The sequence below is a fragment of the Haematobia irritans genome, chromosome 3, assembly GCF_050003625.1.
Source record: "Haematobia irritans isolate KBUSLIRL chromosome 3, ASM5000362v1, whole genome shotgun sequence".
NCBI lineage: Eukaryota > Metazoa > Arthropoda > Insecta > Diptera > Muscidae > Haematobia > Haematobia irritans.
In genome coordinates, this window is record NC_134399.1 from 108225642 (window position 1) to 108238246 (window position 12605).

The 12605-nt window shown below is 29.8% G+C and overlaps 1 protein-coding gene across 1 annotated transcript in view; it reads left to right on the forward strand.

Moving 5' to 3' along the window:
- The first annotated feature begins 3508 nt into the window (after positions 1 to 3508).
- The window catches only part of RhoGAP18B (Rho GTPase activating protein at 18B), a 111339-nt gene continuing 102242 nt past the window's right edge, over positions 3509 to 12605 (forward strand). The window contains exon 1 of the mRNA XM_075303257.1: positions 3509 to 4042. The gene's annotated coding sequence lies outside the window, so the exon portion shown is untranslated. The remainder of the gene's footprint in view (positions 4043 to 12605) is intronic.

Here is a 12605-nt window from a genome sequence, read left to right on the forward strand (position 1 = left end):
ATATGTACCCTTCACCATGGATTGCGTAGAAACTTTTACTAAAGACTGTCATCCACAATCGAATTACTTGGATTATGGTAATACTATATATGATTATGAACCGATAGTGACTAATTTTTGCATGGTTGTTAGTGTCCATATAGTTACAAAAAACGCAAAATTTCAACTGAATCGGATGACATGACAAGAGGCTTCCAACCAAATCTGGGGATCGGTTTATAGCTATATATGATTATCGACCGATATGGACCAATTTTGGCAAGGTTGTTAAATACTGTATACTAACACCACGTACCAAATTTCAACCCGATCGGATGAAATTTGCTCCTCCAAAAAGCTCCGGAGGTCAAATCTGGAGATCGGTTTATATGGGCACTTTATATAATTATGGACCGAAGTGGATCAATTTTTGCTTGGTTTTTAGATACCATATACTTCTACCATGTACCAAATTTCAGCCGGATCGGATGAAATTAGCTTCTTTTAGAGGCTCCGTAAGCCAAATCTCGGGATCGGTTTATATGGGGACTATATATAATTATGGGCCGATATGGAACAATTTTTGCACGGTTGTTAGAGACCATATACTAACACCATGTACCAAATTTCAGCTAGATCGGATGAAATATGCTTCTCTTAGAGGCTCCGCAAGCCAAATCTGGTGGTCCCTTTATATGGGGGCTATACGTAAAAGTGGACCAATATGGCCCATTTGCAATACCATTCGACCTACATCATCGTACGTACGGACATGCTTAGCTTGACTCAGATCTTTATGGGATCTTAGAGCAATATTTCGATGTGGTGCAAACGGAATAACAATGATAATATAGCCCCATCCTATGGTGGAGGGTATAATAAAGAATATCTTTGGGAGAACATTTTTGGAATGCTTTTAAAGTTGTGCCTATAGAAGTACTTCCAATTTTTTTTTGCTGGGTTATTACTTGAGTATTTAGAAGTTAATTCATTTCATGGTGGCAAAACTCGTATTCGAAATCTTGATCTTATTGCAGCTCGCAATCTATTAAATTTTTAAATTATTACTGATTTTCTACCGAAGAGCCTATTCATTTTTCTCCAGAAAAACTGGTCAACAATTTGTTTGGGGATTTTTGTGAGGAATTTTAATTTAAATTTGGGGATTTTTAGGGAACCAAAGGCTATAAAAAAAATACTGGCTACACTGCAGAGTTGTCGTCAGTCACGACATTATGCGTGAAGCCTACCAAGAACATCGTGTGTGAGGAAAATAGTAGTCACTGGCACGTTCCCAGTCCGCAGTATTGGAGATTTCCCCCATATTGGGGATACATTTCGTGGATGGAGACCACTTTTTTTGTGAATTTATGGAGAATATCCATACATTTGGGGGTGTTTTCGAAATCACATGTAAATAGTGAGTGTCCCTGGAAGTTGAGAACCACAGAATGTATGTGAATCTCCAATGTTCTTCTGATCGTGCGTGAGGCCTTATTAAAAATTTTAATTTCCATCATACCAATCTCGCCATAATTTTTAATAATGGGCGGGCAAAGCACTTTCGAATGTATGCTATAACCATCAACTTTTAATGGCAAAGCAAATGAAAAATATTTTTAATTTAATGTCATTGAGATGATCTATTGAGGCAAGAAAAACATTTAGAAAGAGTTAAATGTGTGACTACATATCGTACAGTGGGATTTAAAAAATATGTAACGTGACAATAAATTAGGTTAGCTATAATGGAACGTAACAAATTGGTCACTTGCAATGAAACCCTTTTGGAACTTTTGTACCTTACTATTTCTCAAGTCAAATTTTGGTACATAGAGGACGGATTCTTACGTCACATGACGAATATTGATCGATCGGGTGACAAATGCGGCCTCCTACCTACACTAAAAAAGTGTACTTGGATCCAAAGATTTTGACCTTCTCTCAAGGTTAGGCAGCTTAGACCATTCAGTCCATTGTGATTCCACATTGGTGAACTTCTCTCTTATCACTGATTTCATGTTAAGCTCAATGACAAGGGACCTCCTTTTATAGCCAAGTCCGAACGTCGTTCCACATTGCAGTGAAACCACTTAGATCAAATCTCTATAAAAATAAAATTTTGGAAAAAGTTTCTATAAAAAATATTTTGAAAAATTTTTCCATAGAAATAAAATTTTGGAAAAAATTCTATAGAAATAAAATGTTGAGAACATTTTCTATAGAAATGAAATTTTGATTTAAATTTTGTTTTGGCTCGATGTTACCACACTACCGAATAAAACCTAATGTTAAAAACTTTCTTTATTTCTCTGTTTCTACTTGTACTAACGGCATGTAGAAAAAATATTGCAATTTAGAAGGCCTACCTCAATTATTTATTATATTGTAACCAAATGGTCATACGAAACTAAAGTCTATTTGGCCTGTAAATAATATCTGTTGAAGTGTTGGAAAAAAAAATCATAAAAGAATCTGAAATAATATAGGCTATAGTTTATACATGAATATCCATTTACTAGAGACGTACAGTAAAAAAAAAATTGTCTCAAAATTGTATATTTTTCGTTTATTGTCCAGAAATGTAATGAAAATACATTTTAGTGTCCAGCAATATGGTATATATTTATAGCGTATTTAGATAAGAGCCTCTGCTTTAAAATATCATCGAGAAATAACATGAAACTATGTGGGGAGTTAGAGTTTGGAGTCGTTTTCAAATGTCCTCTGTAGTAGACATCGGTAGTGAAAGGGTTAAAGATCAAGCCTTGTCGGCTGCTAATTTTCCTCCTCTAGAGCCACCAAAACGTAAAAATTATTAAAAATTGTGTTGAGTGTAAAAGTCCCCTACGTCCCTACAAGACGCTAAATATTAGAAAAAACCTACGTTTAGGAAATTTCCCGTACTTCTGGCAACACTGGCTTGCCCTATGAAACATAACCCCCAAGTGTACTAACACCATATTAGTCCCACTGTATATCAGTAAAGAAGACCGTAGGTACATATGTACAATTTACTAAGTTCATCTGAAGCACAATCATTTCAAACATGGAGTACACGACGCCACCACAATGAACGACAATTGTTTACATACAACCAACCACCCAATCCCAATTACCACTACAATTACAAATGGGCGTCGGTCGTCGTCACAAATCACCATTTGTGTGGTGGCAGCGCTGTTCAGGGAGTCAACGTAAGTAACGCTTCACGACACAAACCGAGCACGCTTAAACGTCAGTGTCAGATAAAGTTCTACTTGTTGGAGGGAGGATTAATTTAAAGCCATCGCCGTCGAAGCGGTGATAGTTGAAAACGCGAAAATATGTACATTTTGTCTGTCTATCTGTTATACATCCCTCTGTTCGTTTGTCCGTCTCATTGATAGAACGGTGTTGTTGTTGTTGTTCTTGTCATGTACACAATGTAAAAAAAAAAAACAAAATAAATAAACATTCTTTAAGTACGCGCGCAGCTAGAAAGTGTTTTGCATCTTGAGACTTGTTCAGTTGTTTTTCAATTTGCAAACTAAACGCGTCGAAAGCTTAGCGACAACAATAACCGGAGCCGAACTTATTAATCGGGGGTGCCATGCCTTGTGTTTATATCTTTTAAGTGGACTCTAGGGGATCAAGCCCGGAGAAGAATTTAATAAAAAAAATTAAAATAATTTATGAAACATGAAATTAATTAATGATTTTATAATTTTCAACTTGGCTTTATATCACCTCTCTTGTGAAATGTAAAAAAGAGAGAAAGAGTGGGAGAGAGAGTTCACTTTAAATGATTGAGTTATTAAAAAACAGAAAACCAATCAAAAAAACTATGCAATTACAACAATATCGCCAATGAATGCAAACATCCATATTAACGGTCTGCTGGATGTGTGGATACGTGTTGAAATTTAAATAACTTATCGGCTAGTTTCGTATTCTGGTTAAATTCAGTTACTGATGGAAAGTCTCAGTGGATCGAAGTAAATAAAAAAAATTTACATCGCTCTGTTACAAAGTAATAGCGGGTGTTTTTGTTTTATTTTTTAATTTTGACATACGTCAAAAGGTGTGTTTCGTATAAACGCGTGTGTGTGTATCTCTATGTGTGTGCGTCTGTTTTTGTTTGTTTTCAAAATAAGCTTTTGAGTAACAAAAAAAATTCAAATTATTTTTATCAATCAAAAACCAAATCGAAACAAAAAATTAACAATAAAAAATATCACCCAAGGCCTTATTAAAACAATGAGGAATGGAATTGAATTCAGCTAAGTCGAAGCATATATACCCTCCACCATGGATATTGTTCTGAAAATCTTCTACAAAATTCACCAAAGGATTCCTTCGTTCGTAGTACAATAAATTTTTAATTGAAATTTCTTCAATCACAGAAATGATAATATAAGCCACCAACTTCAATTAAAAATTTTATTGACCCAATTAATAAATTAATTGATACAATTAAATTTTGTGAATTAATTTTGTTTCGATTGAATCATTTATTTATTAAATTATTTTCTTTTAATCCAATTGAAATTTTAATTTGCAAACTGAAAGAAGGGCTTTCTTTTCTGTGGAACGAAATTTTCGACAAACGAACTTTTCTTTTAAAGCAATAGATTCGAGTATTTAGAATCTATTGGAATTTACTTCGCTTTACTTTTAGAATCTATTGGAATTTACTTCGCTTTTCTTTTAACGCAATAGATTCGAGTATTAAGAATCTATTGGAATTTACTTCGCGAATGAAAATTTTGTCATAATTTTCTACAGATAAAATTTTAAAAAAGGTTTAGAGTAATAAAATTTTGACTAAATTTTCTATATAAATTAAATTTTTACAAAATTTTCTATAGAACTAAAATTTTGACAAAATTTTCTAAAGAAATAAAATTTTCACAAAATGTTCTATAGGAATAAAATGTTGATAAAATATTCTATGGGAATAAAATTTTTATAAAATATTCTCTGGGAATAAAATTTTGACAAAATTTTCTAAAGAAATACAATTTTGACAAAATTTTCTTAAGAAATACAATTTTGACAAAATTTTCTTTAGAAATACAATTTTGACAAAATTTACAATAGAAACAAAATTTTTACACAAGTTTCTATAGAAATAAATTTTTTTCGTTTTGTTTGTTATTGTTGGCTTCTCTTCAATCGTTATTGTTGTTTTTTTTATCTCAGCTTAAAGCCATGCATTGACTAAACTACAAGTGTAGCTTAACCAACAAAGGAAAAGTATGCTTGTCAAATTTATTTGGGCAAAGCCCTATAGACTGCAAGATGGTTGGATGTACAGCTGTTTCGGAATTACCACATTCCTCATCAGCATCCTCTACTTGCAGCAAAACTATCAACCAATTATCAGAATAAATTCGGGTAATTCACTCAACCCAACGTGAACTACCTTGAACCTCCCGAAAATGATGAGGAATGTGGTAATTCCGAAACAGCTGTACATCCAACCATCTTGCAGTCTATAGGGTTTTGCCCAAATAAATTTGACAAGCATACTTTTCCTCTGTTGGTTAAGCTACACTTGTAGTTTAGTCAATGCATGGCTTTAAGCTGAGATAAAAAAAAACAACAAATAAAATTTTTACAAAATTTTCTATAGAAATAAAATTTTGACAAAATTATCTTTAGAAATAAAACTTTGACAAAATTTTCTATAGAAATAAAATTTTGACAAAATTTTCTATAGGAATAAAATGTTGATAAAATTTTCTATAGAAATTAAATTTTGACAAAATTTTCTATAAAAATAAAATTTTGACAAAATTTTCTATAGAAATAAAATTTTGACAAAATTTTCTTTAGAAATATAACTTTGACAAAATTTTCTATAAAAATAACATTTTGACAAAATTTTCTATAGGAATAAAATGTTGATAAAATTTTCTATAGGAATAAAATGTTGATAAAATTTTCTATAGAAATAAAATTTTGACAAAATTATCTATAAAAATAAAATTTTGAAAAAAATTTCTATAGAAATAAAATTTTGACAAAATTTTCAATAGAAATAACATTTTGACAACATTTTCTATAGAAATAAAATTTTGACAAAATTTCTATAGAAATAAAATTTTTGACAAAATTTTCTAGAGAAATAAAATTTTGCAAAATAATAATAAATAAAATTTAGAGAAAATTATCTATAGAAATAAAATTCTAAATTTTCTATAGAAATAAGATTTGACAAAATTCTATAGAAATAAAATTTTGACAAAATATTCTGTAGGAATAAAATTTTGTTAAACCTTCTATGGGAATAAAACTATGACAATTTTTTTTCTATAAATAAAAGTTTTTGGCAAAATTTTCTATAGAAGTGAAATTTTGACAAAACTTTCTACAGAAATAAAATTTTGACAAAATATTCTATGAAAATAAAATTTTGACAAAATTTTCTATATAAATAAAATGTTGAAAAATATTCTCTGGGAATAAAGTTTTAATAAAATATTCTATAGGAATAAAACTTTGACAAAATTTTCTATAGAAATAAAATTTTGACAAAATTTTCTATAGGAATAAAATGTTGATAAAATTTTCTATAGAAATAAAATTTTGACAAAATTTTCTATAAAAATAACATTTTGACAAAATTTTCTATAGGAATAAAATGTTGATAAAATTTTCTATAGGAATAAAATGTTGATAAAATTTTCTATAGAAATAAAATTTTGTCATAATTTTCTACACAAATAACATTTTGACAAATTTTCTATTGAAATACAATTTTGAAAAAAATTGTATAGCAATAAAATTTTTATAGTAATACAATTTTCAATAGCAATAAAATTCTATATTCTATATTTTTAAAATGTTGACAAAATTTTCTATAGAAATAAAATCTTGTCATAATTTGCTACAGAAATAAAATTTTGAAAAAAATTAAAGTGTAGAAATAAAATTTTGACAAAATTTTCTATAGAAATAAAATTTTGACAAAATTATCTACAGAAATAAAATTTTATATTTTCTACAATTGTGAAAAAATTGTTATAGAATTAAAATTTTCAAAAAAAAAATTATATTAATAAAAATTTCAATAGCAATAAAACTTTTTACAAAACTTTCTGTAGAAATAAAATTTTGTCATAATTGTCTACAGAAATAAAATTTAAAAAAAATGTTTAGAGTAATAAAATTTTGACAAAATTTTCTATAGAAATAAAATTTTGAACAAAATTACTATAGGAATAAAATTTTGATAAAATTTGCTATAGATATAAAATTGTTGACAAAATTTTCTATAGAAATAAATTTTTGACAAAATTTTCTAAAGAAATAAAATGTTGACAAAATTTTCTATAAAAATAAAATTTTGTCACAATTTTCTACAAAAATAAAATTTTGAAAAAAAATTTTAGATTAATAAAATGTTGACAAAATTTTCTGTAGTAATAAAAGTTTGACAACATTTTCTATAGAAATAAAATTTTGAAAAAAATTGCTATAGGAATAAAATTTTGATAAAATCTTTACAGGAATAAAATCTTCTATAGGAATAAAATTTTGATAAAACCTTCTATGGGAGTAAAATTTTCTATAGAAATAAAATTTTGACAAAATTTTTTACAGAAATAAAATTTTGAAAAAAATGTCTATAGAAATAAAATTTTGACAAAATTTTCTTCAGCCTCCTTATACAACAAGATTGATGTTGATTAGATTGTCGACTCTTAGGAGTCGAAGGGTGAGTTGATATTTATGACATTCTATAGGATTTTGAGTGGGGAAGCTTCCTGCGCTGAAGTAGTATCCATGATTGGGATTAACTTTCCCTTGTAGACCTAGAAATTATTGATTCCTCTTCATTGAGTGTCAACGTTCCAATTACGTGTTGTTTGAGCCTATCCGAAGAATATGTATTGATTTTAATCCACTATATAAACATATTGATACTCACATTAGTAATTGTGTAATTGAACATAGAATGATAACATATATAAATATCTAGATGTATCTGGTGAATATCGATTTTTGTGGTCTTTGTAACCGCCTGATGAGTCCCTTTCTCTACAGCTGGTTACAAACCTCTGATTCGACCTCGTCATATTCCGGAATATCCGGTGTGTACGCTATCCCTACGTAATGGGGATGTGACCCCCAGGAGAGCGGGAAAGTAGGCGTTGGGCCCAATTTCCCGCTAGATTGTCGTTTTAAATGTTTTTAGTTTTTTGTTATAAAAAAGAGATACAAACAACTGCAATGTTTGCTACACCCCTTTTCCAAACGTTTTAATTTTTTGCTTGTATTTAATTACAAATTTTCCAGATGGTGTCCGTCGAATACCTTAAGTGAAAAATGGCCAACTTCTGAAGGAATCTATTGTTTGATTCTTACTACTAGTCTTTGTACCAAAAAGCTTAGTCATACCAAATTTTATGAGGATATGGAAACGATTTGAGAAACAAGTCGCATTTGATCGCAATGCATCACCTTTTTTACACAAAAAGTACAAAAGTATTAACATTATAAACGATAATTGTTAGTAAGATCACACGTCGAGTTCTCGTATATTAAGAGTATAGGTACATATATACTTAATACGGCACACTGAAAAAATATTGACCTAATATGAAAGATTATGCAACCTAAATTTTAGGTCACGCAATTCACACAATATTCTTTAAAATAAAGATAATTTAATTAAAAGAAAGCTTATAATCTTTGATTAAAAAATTTCCTTTTTTAAGTTTAGGACACGAATCTTTAAATTTCGCGTCCCTCCGTTAAAGTCACAAGTAAGACACATTTTCTTTAAAGTAAGGAAATACATTTTTGATTTAAAGAAATAATCTATAAATTAACTGAGATATTTAATCTTTGGATTAAAGATGAAAACATTCAAAGATAGGTTAAGACTTATATTAACGATTTTCCATTTTTGGTTTAAAGTATTTTTTTGAAAATAAGAAAAAAATTTTTACTTTGAAATATCTGTTACACTAAAACAAAAAGTTTCCTTGGATACAAAGATTTTGACCTTCCCTTAAGGATTTGGGTATTGATTCCGAGCCAAAGATGCGGCTTCTTTAAAATAAAGACCTGTTTTACGGACCTCCCTGGCTTTAAATCTAGGATCAATAAAATTAAAATTGGATACAGAACTCATTCATCGAGTTTTTATTTTCGTTTTGCGTTATATTAATAAAGGTATTTATGTATAAACAAATTCCAATTTCAAAATCCAAATTATGCCAGGTATGTTACTTCAAACTAAACACAGTTTTCTTAATGCTAAAACAACTTTAAACCAAAGATGGAAATCCTTAAAATAAGTCTTAGCCTATATTTGAAGCGTTTTTATCTTAAATTTAAAAATTCAATATGTCAGTTGAGTTACAGACGATTTCTTTAAATTAAAAATGTTTTTCTTTATTTTAAGGAAAATTTGCCTTTTTTCAAACATCTACAACTTCAGCAGAGAGACGCAAAATTTCAAGATTTGTGTCCTAAATTTAATGAAAATAATTTTTGAAGCAAGGATTATAAACTTTCTTTTAATTAAAATGACATTGTTTCAACGAATTTTGTCGTTAGCATTGCGTAAATTTTGAGTCCTAAAATTTAAGTTGCATAATCTTCCATATTAGGTCAATATTTTTTTCAGTGTATAATTTGGATTTTTTAAACTGACATTTATTTGTACATGGAAAACTTTATTAATAAATGACAAAAAGAAAATGAAAACCATACATTTTCTAAAAACTGTTTTTATTAGAAAAACCGAATATTTGGGTCTAAATCAATACCAAAATCCTTAAGAGAAGGTCAAAATCTTTCGATAACTTTTTTTGAGTGTAGCAAGCACATATTTCTCTATGTTCCAAATGATATGACACACTTATTATACACTCCATCCCAGGGTGGAATATATAAACAAATTTTGAAAAAAATAACACGACTACCATACAAAAATCTTTTTTGTGTTATTTTTTAAATGAAATTGTCAATCAAATTATGATTTCGGTGGACTCAAATCTATACTCATAGATGAGTGTGTGTGTGTGTATTTGTGTGCGTGTTTAATGGTTTTATTCATTTCAATTTTTAATTAATCGTCAGATTATTTCTGATCGTCGAGACCCTTGGTGGTGTTATGGTCCAAACCATTGTCTGTGCTCACTCAAAATAGGTCTTTACAGTCTGGCTGATAATAGAATGGATTATTCATTCATTTCATTTTAAGTGTGTTGACAAATCAAAGATTTTTTCTTTAGATTTTGTGGTACGGCTTTGTGTCATTGTGTAAATAAATTTTGTTTTTTTTTTTTATAATCTCATTATCATTAAAATTATTTTTCAATTACAAATAAAATATAGCCATAAAATTGTATGTGAATGAGAGAGTGAACATCTTAAACAGAGTAAAAAAATACAGAAATTTTAAGATGAAGTGAAATAATATGTAGAAGATGTCTCTCTTGGATCCAGCTTTAACCAAGTTGCGAAGTAGTGTGACTTAGGATTCGTCAGGATCTTAAAAATTGCCCATATAGGCCCCTTATAATTTCTAATTTCTGTATATGGATTTTTGCACTCAGAGAAGAAACACCAATTTAGAAAAGCAAAATAATATGATTGGAGCTATTTTGTGGCGACCATGTAATAATTTCAGTGCAACCATGTTCGTCCAGTGAACTTAGTGCTAAAAAGGTTGTTATGTGAGATGTTATTATATTTAAGAAGATAACATAATTTTGTTCTCAATTAAAAGGCAAAACAGACAGTCCAGTGAATTCAATCCACAGTAAAAATCGACAATATATGCTAAAAAAACACAATAAAGATGAGTAATCCACAATTAAAATTACAAAACGTACTCGTATTTGAAATTTGAATTTTCTAATAAAATCTGATTTGGTTTCGAAGACAGACTGCAATTTATTTTAAAAGATGTTCCATCCTTAACTTAAGCTTATTTTTTATTTTGTAATCTCAAATTTGTCTGTCAAAAATTCACTGGAAAATACGAGAATTGAGATCTGTATCTAGGATACAGGTCCCGTGGTCTCATCAGAATTCAGAATCAATACCAAATCGATTGAAAGACAAACGTTTATGATCAACGTAATTTTTTGCAAGCACTTCTGCCATCTATATAGTGAAGAGAATGACTGTGCACAGAAAAAAATCATACCCAGTTCAAAAGATTTTTTCTTTACAGTAATGATTTTGGTATTGATTCCGAGCCAAAGAAGCGGAGAATTGAAGTAAGGATACATTTAAGACAAAATTTTATTTTAAGTTCCTTGTTCTATTGAATATTCTTTTCTCGGCAAACATATACAGCTGCGCTCAAAATAATAGTAGTAGCAAATAAATTAAAGTACCATCGTGATTTACAGTTTTTGTCGTAAAATTGGTACTGTACTCAGTGTTTTTAGGTTGCCGAACATATAGACGGGATCCTCTTCAATCATAAAGCACCATTTTTGACTCATCCATCCAATGTTCCTCCATTTCTGTACTGGGGAATGTTCCTCCATTTCTGTACTGACCAATGGAAATCCTCTTGGGCATACTTTATTCTTTTCGATACATGTTTTTTTTTGAAAGGAGAGTGACTTTTCTTGGACTATGGACAGCTAAATTATTTTCGTCTTTTAATTGTTTGTAAGCTAGCTTATAACCCTTTTATTTGTTTTGGAGCTTGCAAAGGGATTCTTCTTATGTCGATTTTTTTACAACAACAATAGCATCAGAAGTTAAACCAACGGTATTTTTTTATTATGCACACTCCAAACAATGATATAGTAAAAAACAAAGATAAAATAAACCTTTAGTGGAAGGAATAGAAGAAGCAGAAAAAAAAATTCAGCACAGCACTACTATTATTTTGAGCACAACTGTACATGGTTGCCGAAATCAGATACATATTTTTCGAGAAAATAACATTTTTACGACAAACATGTTACATGTTCCCCGTCCAAAAAAAAAATTTTTGCTCTTAAAACATATTTGAGTTGATCATATTCCTTCTCTGGGCGCACTTGCCGGGGCACCTGGTGAGAGGAGGGAGATCGGCATGTACGATTCACACTTACATACGTCGGGTATACTAAATGATTTCAGGGACGTGATGAGTATGGTCAGTTACTTACGGAAAATCCAAGGGTTTCAACATCAACAAACAAATTTCATCATGCCGAGAGCCTTAGTTACATAGATGCTGTTGAGGTGATCTTAAACTTTGGCTGAAGGGTGCCTTTGGCTTGGATGTGACCCTAGGCTTTCCTTGTCGTTTCATCGCTCTTATTGCTGGTTTAAAAAAAAAAAAAAAACTTCACGCACCAATCTCCATAGCGCGAAAGGTAACTGAAATATTTTCATATCTTTTACAATGGTTTGAGACTCACTTCACTTTCTTCCCTACTCAACAAATTAATTATGATTCTGTGAAAAAAAATTGTTTTGTTTTGTTATTTTTGGTTTCTTCTTCAATCGTTATTGTTTTGATTTCAGTTTAAAAGCTTACAGTTGACTAAACTAAACAGTAGTTTACCAGAGGAAAAGATGTTTGAGAAAATGATTAGGGCAAAGCCCTTTAGACTCGCTTCGGAACTCCCACATTCCTCATCAGCATCCTCTACTAGCAGCAAAATTATAAA